This window comes from Mesoplodon densirostris, chromosome 7, assembly GCF_025265405.1.
Source record: "Mesoplodon densirostris isolate mMesDen1 chromosome 7, mMesDen1 primary haplotype, whole genome shotgun sequence".
Taxonomy (NCBI): domain Eukaryota; kingdom Metazoa; phylum Chordata; class Mammalia; order Artiodactyla; family Ziphiidae; genus Mesoplodon; species Mesoplodon densirostris.
This window is the reverse complement of record NC_082667.1, coordinates 78,333,568-78,353,775: the sequence shown is the minus strand read 5'-3', so window position 1 is coordinate 78,353,775 and position 20,208 is coordinate 78,333,568. Positions and strand designations below refer to the sequence as shown.

At 36.7% G+C, this 20,208-nt stretch overlaps 1 long non-coding RNA gene across 1 annotated transcript in view; it reads left to right on the top strand.

Annotated features, from left to right (window-relative positions):
* LOC132493394 (uncharacterized) overlaps positions 1 to 19,539 on the top strand; it is a 68,991-nt gene extending 49,452 nt beyond the window's left edge. The window contains exons 3-5 of the long non-coding RNA XR_009532977.1: positions 6,441 to 6,537; positions 14,586 to 14,669; positions 15,849 to 19,539. This is a non-coding gene — a long non-coding RNA (uncharacterized LOC132493394). The remainder of the gene's footprint in view (positions 1 to 6,440; positions 6,538 to 14,585; positions 14,670 to 15,848) is intronic.
* Positions 19,540 to 20,208: the final 669 nt, after the last annotated feature.

The window sequence follows — 20,208 nt, the reverse complement described above, 5'->3', positions numbered from 1 at the left end:
GTGCGTTCATTGTGCACTTTTGGAAAATACAGAAAAGTATAAAGAGAAAATTAAAATTGCCTGCAATTATATCAGCCCAGATATGACCACTCTGAACATTTTGGTATAAAAGTGGCCACATTTTTTTTCTAGTTAAAGGAAATTAAGGGAAGTTATCAAGGAGCGATGTGCCCAGGGTGACAGGTAGAAACAGGCTGATCACAAAACAGCACGTACGATATGATCCCAGTTCTTCTGTTGCAGAAATATACGCGTTGACTCTCTCCCTGCTCACCTTCCCACTCAGCTCTCCCGCCAGGCCGGGGACCACAGGCTCCTGTCCCCATCTATTCCCTGCACAGAACCCTCCGAGCGGTCACTCTGGAAAGGAAAGATCCTGTCCTTTCCCTCCAGAAACCTTCCCACTGTGCTGGGGACGAGTTCTTAGCCTCAGGTCCCGCCCTTTCCCGTGGTCGGCACCCTGGCCCCGCCGGCTGTGTTGCCTCTTCTCAGGCTTCCCAACTCCAGCCCCCCCTTGCCTGGGTGATGCCCTCTCCTCTTTGGAGGCTTGTCTTAGTGTCATGGATTCAGAAAAGCCTTTTCTGATCCCTGGTCTAAACTGGAACCCCCTGTTTTTGTTCTTTCATTACAGTGGAAGTTCCCTCCGTGGCTTTTATCAGAATTTGTCTCTATGTGTGTAGTTGTGTATTTTGTTCAGTAACCATCTCTCCCTTCAGGTTTCAGACCTGTGAAGCAGTGGCTTTGTTCTGATCACCATCCTCTAGGCCCTAAAACTGTGCAAACCCTCAGAAGTGAAGGGATAAAGGTTTCATCATACACATTTTTGTTTGTAACATCTGTGTTATATTCCATTGTTCAAACAGATGTTCTGTAATTTATTGTAAATAACTGGTGTTAAAAGGTAAACCGAGGCATATTAAACACTTTAAGAGTTAAAAAAATAAATAAATAAAAAATAAAGAGCTGGTTAAAATGCTGATTAAAATTGACAAAAAAAAATTTGTTTACTTCTGTAACATACAAATTTGACATTCAAATTTTAGAAATTTTATTTAATTTCATATAACATAAGAATATCTATATTAGTGATATTTAGTATAATCTAAATGTTCAACCTAAGAAGGTTGGAGATACATTTATCTGTAATCAATTGACAGTGCCTCCCATAACATACCAAATAATCCTAATTAGTTTAATATCTCTCTTTGAGATAACTTAGGGGTCCTCTGAAACATCCCAAAGCTATCTAGAGGTCAAAATATCTTTAATTAGGATTCTATCCTTGAGAAGTTTATCCAAAATGTTAAAAAGTTTCAAGACACTTGGTCACATAGGATTACAGATCACTGTGAAACAGTGCTTATCCATTTAACCAAAGTTACAATGAAAGATTTTAAAAGCAAGTACAGAAAGTTATAACAGATTATTTAAAAGGTAAAGAAAATTTACAATCTGTAATCAAAAGCAAATGAATATTCCAAGAAAACTTTTTTCTCTTAACAGAGAGAGAAAAAAATTTTAAGTTTTTGTACCACTTTACTTTTAATCTTAAAATTCATTTACTCAATTAAATTCATTCTAATCTTAGTGAGTCCTGACAACACATAGAATTTCTTTCTAAAGATTACTTTTTCCCCAGAAATCTACAACTTTCTATATTCATATTAACTTGCCCTTTATTTTATTTCCTATTTAGAAATAACCAGCTTTAAGACAAAATTACTTCCTTTTTCTTTAACAAAATAAATTCCTATTCTTCATACCTTCTTTTAATGAAAACACACATCCTATTACCCTGTATACTAAAATGTTCTCATTATTTCTAGTGGCTTTAATTACATATTTAATTAGAATTCTCAAGTCTTAAAAACCTAAATTCCTAGTGAAAATTAAGAAGTAAGCAATTATGAGCTGTTCTTTACATTAGCATTCTGTAGATTGGCAAATTTATAAATAAATGCTATTTATAATTTCTAAAAATATGTGCTTTCTTATGGAAAATGTCTCAGTGTGACACCAAACATATTTATTAATAGTCTTAAATATCTTTACTTTCTCTGTAAAAGGAAGCCAATGTTTAGTAATTAATATTTCAGTATATTATTTTATTTGGAAAAGACCTCGATATTCAATGAATTCTCATCATTTAGCTTAATTTGGTTAAACTCTAAAATTTCAAGTTACTAAAACATCCAGAAAAGCTATTTTTAAGTAGACATTCCTAAAACATAATTATTCCCAGAGTTCACCTAAAAACTCTTGTCTCATTTACCTCTATTTTATTCACTTGTTCTCAAAAATTATGTTTAGATTACCCAAGAAAACTTTATGAGACATTAGACCAAGTCAGCCATTATCCCAAATTTAATATTGAATATTTTTCAGATCACATGAATCTGAAATTCATTCAAGTTAGTTTCTTTTATATTTCTGAGAATTTCTGTAAGTGCTTAATTTCCTTTAAGTCAATTAAATAGAGCTCATTTACAAACTAACTTTGATAATACCATCCAAAGGAAAAGAGATATATTTATAATGTACACATGGACATACATACATTCCAGACAAACAGAGATCTCACAGTTTTCCTGCCTGAGTTTAAAAAGGACTCTTCTCCCCTTTTTTCCCCCTCAGTCTCAGGAATTGGCGATGGTATAGACAAGAGTGAGTGAGAGTACATTAGAGCCCAGGGTAGAACATTTACATTTCAAAGGCACAGGGAGAAAAATGTAAGTTTCTCCTAGTAAGATTTGTTTCCTTCTGGTCAGTGAAGAGATACTTTTAACAAGCCAGCTTTTTCATTGGCAAAAACAAGTTTTAGAATGTCAAACAGTGCCCCATCTGGGTCATTATTCTCCAGAGCCTAAAGAATACTGTGACCACATGATTTTAGAAAAATATCACCTTCTCCTTTTCATGGGTATGAGCCCATGAAACTAAGAGCTAAGAATTTCCCGATTCTGCAAAATACACCGTAGGGAATATAAGATGAAACAGAGCTCTGATTACCCATTCTCAGTTGTTTATGGCTGGTAATCTTAAAATCTCAAACAAACAAATGTAGTCTCTCAGGGTTTCAAACTCCTCAGCCCAAAAGGGAAAATCCCAACAAATGTTTAGCCACTGACAGCCCCAAATGGCTAAGAGAATGAATACCCTGGTATTATCACACACTAGTTCCACTACTTACTAGAGAAATCTCAACCAGCAAAGCATGTGTCTTTTTCCCTTTACCACAGAAATCAAAAGTGCCATGGGCCAATGATGCCTGGTCAGTGGCAAGTGTTCAGGGCCATCTCTGAGACAAAGGTGCTCAAGCAGCTGCTGAGTAGTATCCATGAGCTGCCACTGGTCAGGGGCCAGTGTGCTATGGTTGAGATGCCCACTAGGGATGGTGGCCCCTTCATGGTTGCCAAAATTATTGCCAAACCAAACGCAGATTCACTCACCCAATGCAGACCAAAGCCAATCTACTGATAGCAGTTGTGGTGAAGGAAAGTACAGTGTTTATTTGCAGGATGCGAAGCAAGGATAACAAGCAGCTAATGCTCAAAAGACCCAAACTCCCTGAAGACTTTTGGGCAAGTGTTTCTAAAGACAACATTAGGAGTGAGGGTCTCAGGGTGAATTATCAGTTCATGGACATTCTTTTGATTAGTTGGTGGAGAGGTGACAGGGTGATATTTTGGGAACCTTAATCATCAGCCTTCTTGTTCCAACCAGTCTGGGACCTACATGCTTGTGGTCAGCACGTAGTCAAATCCTCCATCAGGTGGAGAGCCTTAGTGTCTACAAAAAACGCTCAAGTGTCGTGGTCCATACGTGGGTTGGAAAGGAATTTCCAGACACAAGGCAGAATGTAAAGAAGATAGAATTTATTAGAGGAAAGTGTCTCTGCCAGAACAGCAGGCTGACTTCCTAGTAGTCTGGGGGAGTGGACCCCAAACATGTGCTATTGATCAGTTTTTATAGCCAGAAAACAAAGGAATGCTCCAAGGTGAAAATTTCGTTTACTAATTGCTCGGGGCGCATATACTTTCCTTCTATAGGGTGGCAGTGGGACAGGGAAGATGCCTTTTCTTATTTGGGACAGGTCTCATGGCCCAGCTGGGCTCAGGAATTTCATAACCATCACAACATGGTGGGGAGGGCAATTAAGGGTCTGATAAGGGGTGTAACGCTGACACTTTTTCAGAGAGGGTTGTCCTTTGTCCTTGAAGCACCATTGTCCTTGGAGCACCACATCAAGGATATGTGTCAGACTGTTATCTATATCCCTTGAGGAGAAAGGGATATAGACAACACTGTTTTTCAATCTATTGTTACTTTTCTTGCTTGACTGCTTTTCCTTTGTTTCTGAACTTTGTCAGTTCTATAATCATTAACTGCTCTCTGGAAATCAAGGGAGGCCTAGGAGACTAAAGCTTTGTTCTTCCAACTAGAAGCAGGGAACACTGGGAGTCTGTCACTGGGAAGGCCCCACAGGATCCTACTCAGTTTCACAATCATGAATAAAGTTGTTTCTATGAACATTCATGTACAAATTTTGTGTGGACATATTTTTCTAATTTAAATTCCTAGGGGGTGAAATTAGGGGGTTGTATTAATGCCGAACTGTTTTCCAAAGTAGTACATCATTTCACATTTTCTTCAGGAATGTATGAGACTTCTGGTTGTTCTCCATCCTTACTAACATTTGATGCTATCAATCTTTTTAATTTTAGTCATTCTAGTAGATGTGAAGTTATTTGCATTGTGGTTTTAATTTTTCTTTGATGACTAATAATGCTGAACATTTTTAAATGTTGCTTATTTACCATTCATGTATCTTCTTTGGTTAAGTGTCTTATTAAATTTTTGCCCAATTTAAATTAAATTGTTTGTCTATTAAGTAGTGTTTTAGTAAAAGCTGGAGAAGAAGCAAGTTTGGCTGGATTACAGAAAACAAGGGGGAGAGTGGTAGGAATGAGACCAAGAGAGACATGGGAGAAGGGGAGAACAGATCAAAAAGGACTTTGAGGCCTTGGTGAGAACTTTGGATTTATTGTAATTAAATTGAATTCACTGGATGATGTTGAGTATACCGTGGCACAATCAGGCTTAAATTTTAAGGGACCACTTTGGCAGCTCTGTGAACAGGCCAGAGGAATGGGAGTAAACACAGGATAGACCAGGAGGTTATTGCAGCAGTCAGAAAGAGAGAAACTGGTTAGTTGCAGTTCTGAATGACCTTCCCCCTCACTCTTGTTCCTGACATTCCAAACTGCATAATTTCAGATGTGGAAGACTGAGAAATTTCCTGGATTTTCTCAACAGAATAGTGACTTACTCAAGGCCTTTAAGTGGAACACACTCTACTGAGGGTTGAGAGAAAGCTGACAATAGTGGCTTGCTTAGCTTAACTCAGTGGTTATGGTTGTTCGTTGTGGTTGCAATATTATGGTTGTGTGACTCTTTGGTTAGTATTCACTTTCTCCATCTTGGAATATATGTTTGATGAGGATGGAAAAATTATCTCTGTTTTTAACTCACCACTGTAGCCTCAGTTTGAGCACAGTGCCTGCCAATTAGCATTTAGTCAATGGGTTTTTTTGTAGGGCAGTGAATGTGTTTATGTGTGAGGGAGACAGAGAAGAGGGGCAGAAACAGAGAGGGGAAGAGACAGACATAGGGACAGGGGAACAAGTCCATATTGCAAAAGAACAGGACAATATTTTCTGTGAGTAGAATGCTCAGAGCCTGTGTACTGTGTTCTTTTCTACTTTCTCAGGTTAGATTTATCACTTCATAAATTTTCTTTATCTTATCCAAAATGAATCTACATTTTTTTTCCTTATAAGTATAAAGAAAAAGATTTTGGGGGGGGGGAATTTTAATGTCTCACTACAATTCAAGTACCATACATGTCTCTTTCTATTATTTGTATATCTTGAAAATATACCAGCATTATTGTCTAACACAAAGGAGGCACTAAATAAAATTTTTTCTTTGAAACATTGGTAGTATAAATTATAAGAGACGGGAGCCATGTTTTCACAGCTCTGTTTCTTGAGCACCCAGCCCAATGGTATTGTGGAGATGGAATAACAATCACCATGAGCACAGGTCACTGCTGACAAAGGGACTTGCTTTCTCTCTAAACCATTTGACTTTGTTGGTGCCCAGGGCAGGATGCTCCAAAATATGCCTCAGTGGAATATTACTTTGAATTAAAGTTACTGAAGAAATGACTGATGCAAGAGAGACACACTGACCTTCCTATCTGTCTCCATGAAAGCAGGAAATTAGTATCTCATGTGAATGGTGCCCTCCCTGTACCAGGAGGTAGAAAGACATCATTAGCACCAGAGATAGGGAATGCAGGGTCAAGAAGGCTGTATAAACCTTGTTACTTCTTTAACTCAAGAAGGTTGGCAGGGACATTTCTTCCTCCTCAACAGCTGACAAGACAACCAGGAGGCTGGCTAAACCCTGCTTCCCACCACAAGACTGCTGCAGCTGAGAGATCCTAGGACACATGAGAAAGGCCAGCAGAAGGTAAAATTTCTTATCTCCTCAACTTCCCAGGCCTGTAAGATCTGGTGGGAGGGAAAGTGCTTAAGAGTCTCCTTTTCTCTATCTCTAAATTTAGATTAGCAGAAGAAAATACTTATGGAGCAAGATCCTTGTGACATAGAAAATCTGGTTTTTGGAAATGAGTAATCTCGTCTCAGTTTTTCTTAATCTTTCCTCCCAGAGACAGTCACTGTTTTTCTTTGTCTCTGTCTCCTGAGTCATGTTTCATAAGAAGAAAGAACCGTAGGGCAGAAGACAGGCATAGGCCCTATAAGCCTGCTGTCTGAGACAGCCTCACAGACTGGTGAGTTACCAGTTCTCTCCAGTCCAGTGCCTATTAAGACAAACTTTGCTGTCAGTCCTCTGTATAAAAACTGGATGAGATTTTTCCTTCTGTATTTTTCTGTGTCCTGAGAGTTTGGCTTTTTGTCCAGTGAGAATATTCTCTCTGGTCTCCACCATCTGGATGGTGTATTTACTGGGGTGCATCTGGTAACCAGTTGAATTGACTGGGGTTCTGAGACACAAAGTCATAAACAGCACGCTCTAGTCTTGTTGTGCCAGCTGTCAGAGGAGTTTGTCCTAAGGGGACCCAGTCCATAAGGGGCCTTTGTTGTTTCAACCTTCATTGCCTTGTTAGTGTTGGAAAAGGCCCATTCCAGCAGCCTATGCCTGATGTCACAGATTAGTAGGTTTGGGATCAGAGGTGCCTCAAATTCCCAGGAGAGACCAGGGACACAGTTTGCATTATACCACCCTTACTGCCTGTGCAGTGAAGGCCTTTGCTTTCTTAGATTATCCTTGGAAATGAATTTGCACATTATAGGGGCTATCATCCGTGCCCTCTCCATCTGAAAGTATGCTTATTTCATCCATGGTAAGGATTTATTCTAAGCCTGAAAAGTTACCTCTGCGTCATTCCATAAAAAGGCTTACTGATTTGAGTCACTATTTGAAATTAATGAAAGGTCTTACTCCTCAATGGCCAGATGATGGATCCTTTAAATTTGCTGTATTTAAAAGATTACCTTTTTGAGAGCTCTCATCATAAACAGCTGTCATATTGGTATTTATGGAAGGATCAAATTGAAAGGAAAAATAATGTATAACAGCTAGCCTTAGGGAATCGTTATTAAGATGAAATAACAGAAATTAAAGATCCAACATGAATTCCCCTTTTTAAGAAAAATTTAAAAAATTGCCCCATCTCCTCAGCAATTCCTTAGGCCCTCCTACAAATAATTAGGAAAAGATCAGTTGGAAGCCAATATTCAAGAGCTAATAGAAACAATTATCTTTGTCTTCCAAATCTCTACAAAACCAGAAATGGAACTTAGGAACAAGTCAAGGCCCATTTATCTTCACCAACCCTGAAACCTATTCCTCTCAAATTCTTGTAGATATTATAAAAGTTGAGGATAATTGGAGCAAAATTGTCCTGTACTTAAGAAGAAAAAGTTTTTAAAATAATAATTACCCTGAGACTTGTGATAATAGAAAAATACACTCCAAAACTCACAGAAGAAAATTTACACTTTTTTCTCTGTCCCTTAAAGTTATAAATCTTACCATGTCTTTGAAATGTAAACACAGCCACATTGCCTGAGACTGAGCCCAGATTATCTCAATTGTTAGAACCTGAAACTAAAATTTAAAGAAAAAAAAGGAAAGAGGTTTTTTTTAAAACAAAAACCACCAGAAAAACCCTCTCTTGCTCAAACTCTAAATCACAGTCTCCTTAAAATTGTTTATCAAGGGCAAGTACACTTAAAGGGCAAGAAGACTTAAAAGTCTTCTCCATAAATAATAAAAGACTGTAGCTATCTGAGTGAGTAAACTTAATTTATTCCAACAAGCAATATAAAAATTCTCAAAAATATAACAAAAATGAATACAAATATTTTTCAAATTCACATGATCTAGGATAATTTTTGGTAAGTAAAATCTAGTTCAGGTTTAATGGTTTAATTAATACAGACATATCTTAAGAGTTATCAGCATTAAATATAATAGCTTTATGCTATGTAGTTTTCCTAAAAGTCAAATAAGCTCATGTTATCTTTTACAAAATTTCTCAGAAAAAAGTAATAATAATAATAATTTAAGATGATGGCTAACACTACTTTAACATCTTATGAAATTGTCATGAGTAATCTGAGTGATTGTTAAGAACAAATTAATTAAATAGACATAAGATAAGAATTCTTTTAGGTAAACTTTTTTTAGCAATAATTGTTTTTGCTATGTCAACTTAAATAGTTTTCTAAATGTCTTTGATAAATTGTACCCTTCGAGTTTTGCTAAGTTAAATTAAATGAATTGAATGTCTAGATCATTTCCAACTAAGACAAAATACTGAAATATTAATTGCTGAACGAGTCTAAGTTTACCTACTTTTGACCTCTTATTACACACTAAATATGTTTGGTTCTATTAGTAACCATGTCTTGTGCTTCATTAAAAGCTTGTACTATGAAGTAGAATATGTTTCTAGAAATTATGAAATGTATTTATAAGTTTGCCAAGCCAGAAAATACTTACACAGTTAATAATTTTTAACTTTATCTTTACAAAAAAAGTAAAGCTTCAAAGGATTAAGAATTGTAGGGCCTCCCTGGTGGCGCAAGTGGTTGAGAGTCTGCCTGCCGATGCAGGGGATACGGGTTCGTGCCCCGGTCTGGGAGGATCCCATATGCCGCGGAGCGGCTGGGCCCGTGAGCCATGGCCGCTGAGCCTGCGCGTCCGGAGCCCGCGCGTCCGGAGCCTGTGCTCCGCAACGGGGGAGGCCACAACAGTGAGAGGCCCGCATACCGCAAAAAAAAAAAAAAAAAAAAAAAAGAATTGTAAATAATAGATGTGGTTAAAGCTACTAGGAATTATAAGGAAATTAGAATATGTTTTGGGGTGAGAAAAAGTGTAAGGTATGGAGATGTTTTTGTTAATGTAAAAACTTTGTTAAGTGATTTTTGTTCTAAAGCTGGTAACTTCTAAATGGGAAAGAGAACAAGGGACAAATCAAAATGGACAGAGAAAGTTGTAAGAGGTTTGTTAAAAAGGAATCTTTAGAAAGGAATTTTATGTGTAGTCAGGTCTAAGATTGGAATGAATTTAATAAAGTGATTGAGTTTTAATATCCAAAGTAAGCTGGTAGAAAATTAAAATTTGTTTTTTCTCTCTTTTTGTAAAATTTTCTTAATTATTGGTCTGCTCTTAATGAGAAATTGTAAACAAAGACTTTTTTTTACATTTAATGTAATCTGTCTAGCAAAACAAATATTGTACATTTTGTCTTTATGAGTCTTTGATAATTTTGAAGAAAAACTGAATGCTTTCAATATTAAAAGAGCTAAGTCTTTTTACACTATTTAACTATCTGTATTTACATGTGAATCTTTGTCACTTTGATTAAATTGATAACTAAATATTAATTCACAGTGACATATGATCATATTTGACAAAGTGTTTTAAAACATTTTTATTTTTGAAAAAGTAGATTTTCCCCCAAGTCAAATTCTAAATGAAGTCTTATTGACCTGGAAATAACATTCAGGTTTTCCAGAGGCCCCTTGGAACACCTTAAAAGATTTGTTTTATCTTATTAGAAAAGAGAGCTATGAAACTCATTAGGCTTATTTGGTATGTTACTTACATGGGAAGCATTGCTAAATAAATGATCATAAACCCTAGGTTATATCATAAGGGTGAATGTTATTAATATAAATGTTCTAGAAAGTATATGAAATTCCTAAAATTGGGTATGTCCTAGTATAATGTTATCAGTCATAATTCTAGTTACTATCTTAAATGTTTTGTGTCACAGAGATAAATTTTCTTGTCAATTCCATTAGAATGAATCAAATTTTTAGTAATGGATATTTGTCTTTTATTACTTAGACAATGGTTTTACTCAGATGCTTTTACAAAAGCTTCCTGAAAATGTGTTTCATGTTCAGAGAAATTCATGGAAAAGGATCTAACAAGTATTCTAGAACACAAGTTTCTGATGAATTTCAAATCATTACACTGAACTGAGTAAGAATTTACAAAACCCTAATGGAGAAATTGATGGTTTCATAAAACTTCTAACAAAAGATCAAACAAAACAAGAATTAATTACATGGGACTAAGTAAACTGAAGAAGATGGTTATATTTTATGATTTTAAAAATAAATTTATTTATTTTATTTATTTTTGGCTGCATTGGGTCTTTGTTGCTGTGTGTGGGCTTTCTCTAGTTGCAGCGAATGGCAGCTACTCTTCGTTGTGGTGCGTGGGCTTCTCATTGCAGTGGCTTCTCTTGTTGTAGAGCATGGGCTCTAGGTGCATGGGCTTCAGTAGTTGTGGCTCGTGGGCTTTAGTAGTTGTGGCTCAATGGCTCTAGAACGCAGGCTCAGTAGTTGTGGCGCGTGGGCTTAGTTGCTCTGCGGCATGTGGGATCTTCCTGGACCAGGGCTTGAACCCATGTCCCCTGCACTGGCAGGCAGATTCTTAAACACTGTGCCACCAGGAAAGCCCCATTTTATGATTTTTTTTTCGTGGTACGCGGGCCTCTCACTGTTGTGGCCTCTCCCGTTGCGGAGCACAGGCTCCGGGCGCAGGCTCAGCAGCCATGGCTCACAGGCTCATATCAATCAGTGTGATACACCACATCAATGAATTCAGTAAAGTCACAGAATACAAAATTAATACACAGAAATCTCTTTCATTTCTATACACTAAAAACAAAATATCAGAAAGAGAAATTATGGAAGGAATCCCATTTACCATCACATCAAAAAGAAAAAGTACCTATGAATAAATCTACCTAAGGAGACAAAAGACCTGTACTCTGAAAACTCTAAGATGCTGATGAAAGAAATCGAAAGTGACACAAACAGATGGAGAGATATACCATGTGCTTGGATTGGAAGAATCAATACTGTCAAAATGACTATACTACTTAAGGCATTCTACAGATTCAATGCAATCCCTATTAAATTACCAGTGGAATTTTTTTTTAAAGATTTTTTTCATGTGGACCTTTTTTTTTTTTTTTTGCTGTACGCGGGCCTCTCACTGCTGTGGCCTCTCCCGTTGTGGAGCACAGGCTCCGGACACACAGGCTCCGCGGCCATGGCTCGCGGGCCCAGCCGCTCCGCAGCTTGTGGGATCTTCCGGGATCGGGGCACGAACCCGTGTCCCCTGCATCGGCAGGCAGACTCTCAACCACTGCGCCACCAGGGAAGCCCTTGTGGACCATTTTTAAAGTCTTTATTGAATTTGTTACAATATTGCTTCTGTTTTATGTTTTTTTTTTTTTTTTTTTTTTGGTTGCATTGCATGTGGGATCCCAACTCCCTGACCAGGGATCAAACCTGCATCCTCCTCACTGGAAGGTGAAGTCCCAACCACCGGACCGCCAGGGAAGCCCCCACCAATGGCATTTTTCACAGAACTAGAACAGAAAATTTTAAAATTTGTATAGAAACACAAACCCCCAAATAGCCAAAGCATACTATGAAAGCAAAAATGGAGTTGGAGGAATCAGGCTCACTGTCTTCAGACTGTATTACAAAGCTACAGTAATCAGTATGGTACTTGCACAAAAATATAAATATAGATCAATGGAACAGAATAGAAAGCCCAGAAATAAACCCACACAACTATGGTCAATTAATCTATGACAAAGGAGGCAGGACTATACAATGGAGAAAAGACAGTCTCTTCAATAAGTGGTACTGGGAAAACTGGACAGCTACATGTAAAAAAATGAAATTAGAACAATTTTCTAACACCACAGACAAAAATAAACTCAAAATGCATTAAAGACCTAAATGTAAGACTGGATATTATAGAACTCTTAGAGGAAAATCCAGGCAGAACACTCTTTCACAGCAGCAATATCTTTTTGGATCCACCTCCTAGAGGAAAGAAAACAAAAACTAAAATAAACAAATGGGACCTAATAAAACTTAAAAGCTTTTGCACAGCAAAGGAAACCATAAACAAAACAAAAAGACAACCTACAGAATGGGAGAAAATATTTGCAAATGATGAGACTGACAATGGAATAATCTCCAAAGTATACAAATAGCTCATGCAGCTCAATATCAAAAAAGCAAACAACCCAATCAAAAAATGGACAGAAGATCTAAACAGACATTTCTCCAAAGAAGACATACTGATGGGCAAAAAGCACATGAAAATCTGCTCAACATTGCTAATTATTAGAGAAATGCAAATCAAAACTACAATGAGGTATCACCTCACACCAGTCAGAGTAACCATCATCAAAACGTCTACAAACTGTAGACTACAAAAATGTTGGAGAGGGTGTGGAGAAAAGGAGTCCTCCTACACTGTTGGTGGGAATGTAAATTGGTTCAACCACTATGGAGAATATTATGGGATTCCTTAAAAAACTAAAAATAGAACTACCATATGATCTAGCAATCCTACTCTTAGCCATATATCTGGAGAAAATTATACTTCCAAAAGATACATGCACCCCAGTGTTCAGTGCAGCACTATTCACAATAACCAGGATATGAAAGCAGTTTAAATGTCCATTGACAGATGAATGGATAAAGAAGATGTGGTATATATATACAATGGAATATTACTCAGCCATAAAAATGAATGAAATAATGCCATTTGCAGTAACATGAATTGACATAGAGATTATCATACTAAGTGAAGTAATTCAGAGAAAGGCAAATATCATATCACTTATCTGTGGAATCTAAAAAAATGATACAAATGAACTTAATTACAAAAGAGAAACAGACTCACAGACTTAAAAAACAAACTTATGGTTACTAAAGGGAAAAGGTATGGGGAGGGATAAATTAGGAGTTTGGATTCACATATACACACTACTATATATAAAATAGATAATCAACAAGACCCTACTGTATAGCAAAGGGAACTCTACTCAATATTCTGTAATAACCTATATGGCAAAAGAATCTGAAAAAGAATGGATATGTGTATATGTATAACTGAATCATTTTGCTGTACACCTGAAACTAATTCAACATTGTAAATCAACTATACTTCAATATAAAATTAAAATTAAATTTTTAAAAAAGAGATTAAAAAAAGAAGTGTCTTCCAATGCAAGGATCAGATCAAAGAACATGAATGGAATATTCCTACTGGGACGATTAGGAGGATAACACATCCTTGGTAGGTGCAGAGCCTGTTCACTTATCCTCTGACTTTCCTTGTTCCCTTTCTCTACTACATCCAATTAAGCAGATAAAAACTTTGAGAAAGCTGCCTCTTCCTTCACCAATGCCAAGAAGGACAAACTGAACGAGCCATTTGTCTGTCTGTCTTCCTCTGATGTTGCTTCTTCATGTTTGAGCTATTGGGAGGAGAGAGAGGCAATAAATTCTCTTAATAAAAGCAAAAAATAAAAATAAAAAATAAGCCTATATGGTCAGTCACAATCCTTGCTATACTTATATAAATAAGACCAAGTTTATTGAATCTAGACTTATTTTGCAAACAAATTTGTCTTAATTTGGCTATCTTTGATAGAAATGAGGGTGATTTTAGAGAGAAAAATTATCTTTCGATAGAAACCAAAATACATATTGTGGATACTAGATTCTAGTGCTATTAATTTTCCTTGAAGTTTTGTTAATTACCTGAAAACTGGACTGTATCCTGAATTTTTCTAGTTTCCTCCACTACCTGACTACAACTCTCCAAACTAGTGTTTCCAAATTTTCTCCCACCCTTTTGACTTGGAATAATTGAAACTAAAACTGCCTTTTTTTCTGAAGTCCTGCATACTGAAGGTAGATATCTTAATATAAACTTCAGAGAAATCTCCACAGCAGCTCATGTTTAGACAGTCTTCTTCGTTCCTGTTGCTATATGGACCACTCAGAAAGTTTACCTGAACATCTGATGGACATTCAAACTACAAAAGATGCTTTAACCCTGACATTTAGAAATCTTCTCAACTGTCTACCCTCAGAACTCAAAAACTGATATGAAATTTGCCTCAATTATTAACCATTGTTTTTTTGTCTCCATAGCAATGCCTCTTATTAAATACCTGATTGCTTGTACAATAAGCTTAACTTCTACTTGGAAATACTGCTTTGGAAGAGAAAATTAAGGTAAAATGATCATATGGATGGACTCTAATCCAATATGACTTGTCTCTTTATAAGGGGGGAATATTAGAACACAGACATGCACAGACTGAGGGGCAACCATGTGAGGACACAGTGAGAAGGTAGCCATCAAAGGAGAGAGACCTCAAAGAAACTAAACTTGATACTTTGATCTTGGACTTCTAGCCTCTAGAACTATGAGAAAATATATTTTTGTCGTTTAAGCCACCTAGTAGCCAGTGTGGTCTTTTGTTATGGCAGCCCTAGCAAACAAATACAATCACTATTAGGGAAAAAAAAATCATGTGCTTTGTTATTCCAGTAGAATGATTTTAACACTGATTACTTCTTACCTTGAGATTATAAAAGACAGTGGTAAACACTACTGTAGAGTATATATGAGTTGTGTCCTATGAAACAAAGGTAGTTAACAAACACCTCTCAGCTGTAGATGATGCCATGTGTTCATCTGATCAGCAAGAGGACACGAGTGGAAGGGAGAACCTTTTCTGCTTCAGACAAGCAACTTCCTGGGTTACCCTGAGTATGACAAAGAGGGCCATTGCTTGGGGACCAGGTCTCCAAGCAGTCCCAACAGGCCTCAGGAACCCACAAGAAAATTGTGAAGGAAGAATATTACTAGCCAGGCCCATATGAATCTTTTCCTCCCATCACTGCTCTTTTGTGAAAAATTCTTCCAAATACACATTTTTGTCCCAAAATATCATGTTGGACGCTCGCTACTAGGAGCAAATTTTTCTAGCATCTCTGTTGGATGAATTTTCACACTTGCAAAATCACTCAGAAAAGAGTTCATCCTCCCAACACCTCCCCTGCACCAGTGTCCCCCTAAACAGCATCTGACCACAATATGAAGGAACTTACCTCCCAGGTAAACAGGTGCTTGAATGTGATTTAATTATCTCTGCATCCTCTCCCTGGTCTCCCTGTGAAATCCAGTCACCTCTTTGCATTAAAGCCTTTCTGTGAGAAGCCCTGTAAGGTGCTGGCTATTCTCAATTCTGTCCTGCTGGTTTCTCTGAAGTGCCTAGAAGCTGTCCTCTCCACACACAAACTGTTCTGACAAACTTCATTTGAATGATTTGGATTTTAATTCTCAATTTGCTTCTGTTCCTAAGCCTTAAGGCTTTTTTTTTTTTTTTTTTTTTTTTACCAATTCAGAAAAAAGCATCATTAAAAAAAAGACAAGGTTGGGCTTCCCTGGTGGCGCAGTGGTTGAGAGTCCGCCTGCCGATGCAGGGGACACGGGTTCGTGCCCCGGTCCGGGAAGATCCCACATGCCGCGGAGCGGCTGGAGCCGTGAGCCATGGCCGCTGAGCCTGCGTGTCCGGAGCCTGTGCTCTGCAACGGGAGAGGCCACAACAGTGAGAGGCCTGCGTACCGAAAAAAAAAAAAAAAAAAAAGACAAGGCTACTCGCAGATCTAACGCTAAGCTTTAACTTAGTACGTTCTTAGGACTGATGTTTTCCAAGGAACAAACTTTCTTGTTTCCTGTGTACAAAAAGTGAGAAAAAATAAAAATAGTGGTATCTTCACAGTTGAGTTCTTAACATATTTTCTGATATATGTAAAAAGAGAAAAATTGGCAAAATGAGTACCAACATTTTTAAAAATAATAATTAAGCCTAAATCCCTGGATTTACCAATTTTATAAAATAAGAAAGTAACATTTTATAAAATACAATTTTATGAAATATGATTTTATAAAATTTGTTTAGCTAAGTAACAAATGATTTGCCCAAAAAACAGATTTAGCAGGTGGAGTCCAGGGGGCACATTCTACAAAATAAGTTTATTGACACTGTAAAGGGTTACTAGCATAAAATTGTGGTGGGAATAAAAAGGGCAGTGACCTTCCTCCTGAAGTTTAGGAGTGATCCCTGAATTGAGAGATATCTGAGTTGAAGTGGTCACTGGAAACAAATGGTAGAGACAAATCACAGAGAGCAGACTGTATCAATTCCAGCTTCTGGACTCAGAGAAGGAAGGAAGAGCTTCAGATTTCATTGCAGAGAATGAGGCTGAGAAACTTTAAAATCAGATGCTTTTTCCCAGATCCAGGGGGCCAGCTAATGCACAAAAATGCTTAAAGCCACATAGGTATGTCACCTTTATTTCCTAGAGAAGATGTTAGCATTTTCTAATTCCTCATCTACCGTGCCTGGCATGCATTATTTTATAGCTTTCTGGAAGTTTCATCAGCACCACTGGTATATCTGTAGTACAATGTGTCTGTGGAGAGTACAGAATGCAGGTCCGGGCTGGGGGCAGCGGACTCTTCTAGCTACCACAGTGAGTGGTGCCCCTGCAAACCTGAGTAAGGAAGACAACTTGCCTTTGGGTGGGTAGTGTTACAATCTGCATGTCTAGGGGCACAAATGTAAAGACCGACCCTGTTCTGGGAATGATTATGATTCTGACTGACCTCAAAGGGGTAATTATGAAACCCCTGGATCATCAGGATCTGGATGTTCCCTACTTTTTCTATGGTGTGATCATGACCGAAAGTGTGGCTGTAGATATCTGGGAACATTTCCAGAAATGTCCTCCTGTAGGAGTTAATTATAAAGTAAATGTGTATAAAAGAGAAAATAATATTGAAACCTATCAAGGGGAGTAGATCTTAAGGGTTAATATTGTAGATGGACTACTTTGGAGAAAATCTTTTTCCCTTGGAGTATTAAGAAGTCATCGCATAATTGCCATCTCTCCACATTTTGTTCTAGAGTGCCTGGTTTATTGATATCAGTGTGAGACCTGTTTTAAATAAAAATCTATTTGTAAAAATCCAGATCTGTAATATGTTCTAAATATCATTATAGTGTCTTTTAACTATAGATTAAAAATCACTTCATTTTCAACAAAATATTTTGATGTAAACATCAAATGTTTTGAAAACAAAGGAGATCTGTTTTTGTTGTTTTCTCTTTTATCTAATTTTTGTATCCATTTTGTCTGGGCATATTAAATGGTAAAAATATTTATAAGATTTGCACTAGGTGAATCTTCTTAAAAAGAAAATACTGAAGGCCACAGAGTCTGGGAATATTAATATCTTTTTAATAGATTGATCCCCCTTGATTTCTTATTCTGGAGTAAAGGTACAAGTTTTTCCATGAAAATTAGACACACAAATCATCTGACAGAATGTATGACAGATGGAACATGATTGATGGGAATTTTGCTTTAATGCACATTGTTCATTGTAATTTTGCCCAGCTTAATGAACTGTGAATTAATAATGAGGAGCAACACATTCAACGTATTATAGTAATAAAGTGCTTTTATGGACATTTTTCATGTTTCCAGACTTTCTTGGCCACCCTGAACAATTTTAACTCAAAGGATTAAAAAATAATCGCTTATTTAACTGTGTTAAGATAGTCAACTTTGAAAAAGGTATTTTCCTGTATGAACTTTTTCCTAATTGATTCCATTTTGTTCTGATCAGTAAACTTACCTGAGTAAGCTGCACTATTTAAAAAAAAGTGATCTGATAGAGTATTAGATGACATACATGACCATAGTCCATTGTTTTCTGATTCAACGACATAAGGGAGTAAAGTGAAAAATTAATAATTATACATTTTTTAATTAGGAGAATAGAAAAACTAAATTTCTTGTAGAAATAAGCCCAAAGAGTCCTCGTGTCAGCCCTGCTCCTCTTAAAAGACCGTGACGCTGTAATACCAATGGATAATCTGGGAGAGAACCAGCTGTCATTAAAATAGATTTTACCAAGGCAAGGACAATAGGTTGCTTATTAGCAGTGAGAAATCAGTAGTCTTTTAGAAGTGTACCCTTTGGAAAGTGTGAGATATATAATAAATGAAAGCCTTTCATTATTCATTGTTATAAGCCAAATGTAGATTAAATGTACACTATCTTCAATTCAGATATTAAGATATCCTTCCCTCAGTAATTTTATGAGGTAACATGTATAATGTCAAGCATAGGCTAAGTCATATATTTTATAATCTTTCAAAAAATTTTAAAGCAATGTGTTAACCCTATAATGAATATAAAATGGATCCTAACTGCATGTCTTAGAAAATGTGCATTTCATAGAATTATTGAAGAATGAATCCTTAATAGCCCATCTTTTTAAGTATGTTAGCTGAATGTTATGATTGTGTAATATCATTTTAGGGCATTACCACATTTTAAGAAATAAAATAATATTCAGAAGCATAATTTTGCCAGAATGTAAAATTTAAAACCAGAAATTTGACTTGTGAAAAATCCTCACATGATTATTGGCCTGTTAAAAACTAAAGCAAACCCCACAAACCTGATGCAAGCTATTATGTGCAAAATAATGTGCTAGTTACACAGCCCTCTGGGAAGTGAATGTGAGTCCGGATGCTTCTTTCTTGGTTTATTTCATTCCTAGAGTACCTTTGTTGCAGGTTTTTCTTATGTTTCCAAAGGAAACAAGTAAGCCATCTCAAGTTTAAGTTCTGTCCTCAATAAAGTAAAAAAATGTGCCAGATACCATTTGACTGGATGATAACTAAACTGGACAAATATTTTCTCTCACTGGAGACTGACAGTGTTTTAGTTGTGCTTAAAATTTGTGATTCTCCTAAAAAAAGAGTACAAATGAAAACTTATGGTTACCAGGAGATAAGGGGGGAAGGATAAATTGGGAGATTGGGATTGACATATACACACTACTATATACAAAATAGGTAATAATAACCTACTGTATAGCACAGGGAACTCTACTCAATACTCTGTAATGGCCTCTATGGGAAAAGAATCTTTTAAAAAAGTGGACATATGTATATGTATAACTGGCTCCCTTTGCTGTACACCTGAAACTAACACAAATTTGTAACTCAACTATACTCCAATAAAAATCTTTTAAAATAAAAAAATAGAGTACTACATGCATTTCTAAGAAATAAACATTATTTTCTTCATTCTTCTAAAATAAATAAAAATAAAATAATGTAATATGTGATTTTCAAGCTAATGAACACCTAAGAATGAAATTTGAAAATCTACATTTGGAATGTATAATTCTTTTGTTCAGAGGCAGTGACATTCCAAAAGAACAAAACTTCTCCAACATTTCCCCATTTAGAGTAATGCTGACAGTGAGTGTCTGGTGGATCTCAGAGGGGCACAACTGATAATATATTTATCATGCTGCCAGTTTGCTAAGTGGTTTCATATTCACTAAGAAAGACTTGTCAATGGATACTGAAGAATAGATGTGAGGTCTCTGTGAGGTCTCTGTGTGTTGTCTCTGGGTGAGATCTCTGTGTGAAGTCTCTGTATGAGGTCCCTTTGGAAGGTATCTCTGGGAAATCTGTTAAATCTGTGCTAGGTTTCTGTCTGAGGGTCTGTGAAGCAACATGAGGTCCCTGTGTGAGGTCTCAGTATGTGATCTCTGAGAAAGGTGTTTGCGTGAGAAGTCTCTCTTGAGAGGTGTGTCCGTGAAGTCTTTGTGTATTGTCTCTGGGTCTCTCCATTTCTTTTTTTCTTTTGGTCTCTCAATTTCTTGTCTTACTGT